Genomic DNA, 4,261 nt, shown 5'->3' with positions numbered 1-4,261 from the left:
TCCTTCACATGTCGTATCATAATCATATCATATCGTAAAAACTTCGTGGTTATATCCTTCCCTAATTTATCATAGCCTTAACGTCCTTAGACATATCATAGTTGTGTCGTTACCTGAATGTACCTTAGTCATAACGTTACAGGAACGTATCCTAACGCTATCGTTCTATCAATCTATCATAATCCTATCCCTTTCTACCAATAACCTAATCGTATTGTTTTATGAATCCATCGTGTCCATGTCATTTTTATCAATCTGTCATACCCATAGCACTTCAATATGTAACCAAACCATAACGTTTCATGAACATGTCTTACTCCTATCGTTACATTACATTTAGTGCATCCTACTCGTATCCTATCGTTACATTACGTTTAGTCGTTGAAAGTGTGACTGTTGGATATGGATAAGCAGGACCTCTTGGTTCAGGGAAAGTCGGAGATGTTGGCTAAGAAAGCTAAGCAGGCAAGTACAGGACGAACAAAATGCACATACAAATTGATTGACATGATCCCTTTCCCTCTCTCTTTGGCTAGTTGACTAGTTGCACGATAATCGGGAAAGCATACCAGGTAGGGAAAGAAAGGCTGCTCGTTCTCCTGTAAGGCAAACCCTCAACGGCGAGCTCACCAGGCAATGCTATAAGTCCGATAGAAGTCCAAGGTTTCGTCTACTACGGACCAGGAAACTCTTGGAGGAGCTAACGTGAAATGAGAAATACATTCGATTACGGCAACTAATAGATAGTGAACTTTTTGGTAGAAACTGAATGATCCCTTGGCTCGAGAAAGAAAAGGAAAAGGTAGTCGTACTCCTACCTTTTCCGTCGGACGATAGGAAAGTTTGAGCTGAAAGATTGAATCACACCTGATAAAAAAAGGCGGGCTTAGTAGGTTTCTCCAAACGTATAAACAAAAAGAGGAAGGAACCAGTCCTAAAGAGGATACCGATACGCATACATTCTTGCATGGAAGAACCTAGCTGAACCGGATCAAGGGTCCTAACCTAGTCCGACTGACCTTCTCTGGCTGGTCCCTGCCCCTTGTAACAAGGTCAACGCGTACGTGCTTTTTCCTTTTGTTTAGCGAGATAGCTTACCAGCTCTTTCGGCTCATAGTAGCAGTATGAAAATCGAAATCCTCATCCTGAGTCGAGTCCACATTGCCATACGAATCGACATCGGCCAAACCAAGAGCTCCTATTTTTTCTTTAACGAAAGCTGATCTAACAGTTTCGATAAAACCAACATCTTTTAAAGGAGTCGCTCTGCCTTGATCACCGTGGACATATACAGCTCCCGCTTTACCTTTGCCTACCGTAAAAAGGAAAGTTCCCTCACGATAGGCCCTCCCAGCTCCCGAACGTATTTCTATCAATCGAGAGAGGTATAGAATAGTACAACAAACCAACAAGACAAGAATGGACTCATAAGAATGGCGGTCAGGGAAGCGATTTCAGTTGTGCTATCCGCCAGAGAAATGATAAAGGAATTCTCTACACACGGCTGAGAGATGACCGTATTGTTGCACATCCTGAATAAAGTACCGTAGGCAAGCGAAGCTTTTTAAAATGAAAGCATGTAGAACTCAGATCCACTTTCTCTTCGATTCGTAAACTTCGGATCTGATCTTCCTTTCGTCTCCGGGTGACTGAGAGAGAATTTAGGCCTGGCGTGCATCCGATTCGGTCAACAATAAGGTACAAAGCGGATTGATTAAATGGGCTTGAAGTTCCATTATCGTTAGGTCGAAGATCTCTACTAGGTTTAGTGCACTTTGGAAGTTGCGAATGTTGCCGTAATCGAATGTCTCTCTCATTCGACATTCTCTCTTACCAAGCACTCATACTTGCCAGGGTTGAGGAGACAGTCCCTGAGCTAATTGGGTTTCGAGATTGCGTATACGCGAAAAGAGCTCTCTTTCGACTTTCTCCTCGGCGTTTTGTGCCCGGTTCTAGTTCAGGAAAGGGTCTGATCTCTTTCATTGGAGCACATTGATGCCGAAGGAGTCTTTGGAACCGGTGGAGAGGCTATGATGACTTCAGGCTATTCAAATAGCATGACCGATACCACAAAGAAAGGGTATCTAAGTCACACTAGTGGAATAGCTTTTTCATAATAATTATCTTGATATATGATACCAAAAACCTGCCTGATGACTGATAAGGTAAGGGGTTTCAAAAGACAAAAGAATGACAATTCTACGTGTGTTAGAAAAGGTGATTTTTTTTTTTTCAGTGTGCGCGGTTTGCCTGCCTTCCTGACCATGGATAGGCTATGGGGCTTTGCACTTCGGCCCCTGAGAATACCACGTCAAGGTGACAGGATTCGAATCTATGGCTCTCTAAAACTTCTTCATCGGTTATTTGGACGCATCTTTCTTAAAAGAATTGTGATGACAACGGACAACATGCGTTCCTTCCTGACCACGGATAGACTACGGGGCTTTGCACTTCGGCTCGGCCCCTGAGAATACCAAATCAAGGTGACAGGATTCGAACCTATGGCTCTCTGAAACTTCTTCATCGGTTATTTAAAAGTTCCTATAAAGAATACAATAGAACAATTTGTGTAATGCTCTTTTTGATGTCTGGCTCGAGACGATCTTTATTCTGCCAAGAATATGTTTTCTCATCTTCTCGGTTCAATGTTTAAAAACCAAATTTTAAATCATATTATCTTGCATAATTCATCTTGATATAATATTGTTGGGGGCATTTTGAGAATCGAACTTGAGACCTCTCACACCCAAAACGAAAATCATACCACTTAGACCAAATGCCTTTTTAGTAGATCTATAATTTTTAGTTGCTAGTCTCTGAAACTTCTTAACATAATGAAAAGTTCCTAAAAAAAATACAATAGAACAATTTGTGTAATGCTCTTCTTGAAGTCTGGCTCGAGACGATCTTTATTCTACCAAGAATATGTTTCATTCTCTACTTCTTTATTCTACCAAGAATATGTTTCATTCTCTATTCTCATCNAAAATACGAACAATTTGTGTAATGCTCTTTTTGAAGTCTGGCTATCAAGAATCTTTATTCTACCAAGAATATGTTTCATTCTCTATTCTCATCTTCTCTGTTTGACATAATTCATTTTGATATGATATTGTTGGGGGCATTTTGAGAATCAAACTTGAGACCTCTCACACCCAAAACGACAATCATATAAGTTGAAGCTGTAAATTTCCACGCATTCCTTTGGGTTAAGCACCATTGATAACTATTTTATAACTTTTTTTTTCCTTTCACAATTATGCTTTTTTTTTTTATAACTATTTTATAACTATTTTATAACTTTTTTTCCCCCCCCGGAGCATATGGATCCACCCAATCGATGAACATTCAAACCAAACTCGCCCATTCTTTTTGGCACAGGGACGCGAGAACCAATCCGAGTAATCTACAGTGGGGAGACCCCTTAAATCAACAAGCGAGAATGGCTAGGTTGATAGTAGGGTTAAAGAAAAGGCGAGTATGAAAAGACGTATCGCATAACTGTCCCTGTAAGCAGCTTCATTCTTTCTTGATCTATGAACCGACTTTATGAAAAAAATCAGTCTTTCGGCTGAAAGTGTGACTTTTGGGTATGGATAAGCAGGACCTCTTCGTTCGGGAGAAACCGGAGATGTTGGCTAAGAAAGCTAAGCAGGCAAGTACAGGACGGACAAAATGCACATACAAATTGATTGTCATGATCCCTCTCCCTCTCTCTTTGGCTAGTTGGCTAGTTGCACAATAAGCGGGAAAGCATACCAGGTAGAGAAAGAAAGGCTGCTCGATCTTCTGTAAGGCCAACCCTCAACGGCGAGCTCACCAGGCAATGCTATAAGTCGGATAGAAGTCCAAGGTTTCGTCTACTACAGACTAGGAAACTCTTGGAGGAGCTAACGTGAAATGAGAAATACATTCAATTACGACAACTAATAGATAGTGAACTTTTTGGTAGAAACTGAATGATCCCTTGGCTCGAGAAAGAAAAGGAAAAGGTAGTCGTACTCCTACCTTTTCCGTCGGACGATATGAAAGTTTGAGCTGAAAGATTGAATCACACCTGATAAGAAAGACGGGCTTAGTAGGTTTCTCCAAACGTATAACCAAAAAGAGGAAGCAACCGGTCCTAAAGAGGATACCGATACGCATACATTCTCGCATGGAGAACATAGCTGAACCGGATCAAGGGTCCTAACCTAGTCCGACTGACATTCTTTGGCTGGCCCCCGCCCCTTGTAACAAGGTCAGCGCGTACGTGCTTTTT

Source organism: Cucurbita pepo, chromosome LG14 (genome assembly GCF_002806865.2).
Source record: "Cucurbita pepo subsp. pepo cultivar mu-cu-16 chromosome LG14, ASM280686v2, whole genome shotgun sequence".
Lineage (NCBI taxonomy): Eukaryota > Viridiplantae > Streptophyta > Magnoliopsida > Cucurbitales > Cucurbitaceae > Cucurbita > Cucurbita pepo.
Note: the sequence above shows the minus strand (reverse complement) of the source record.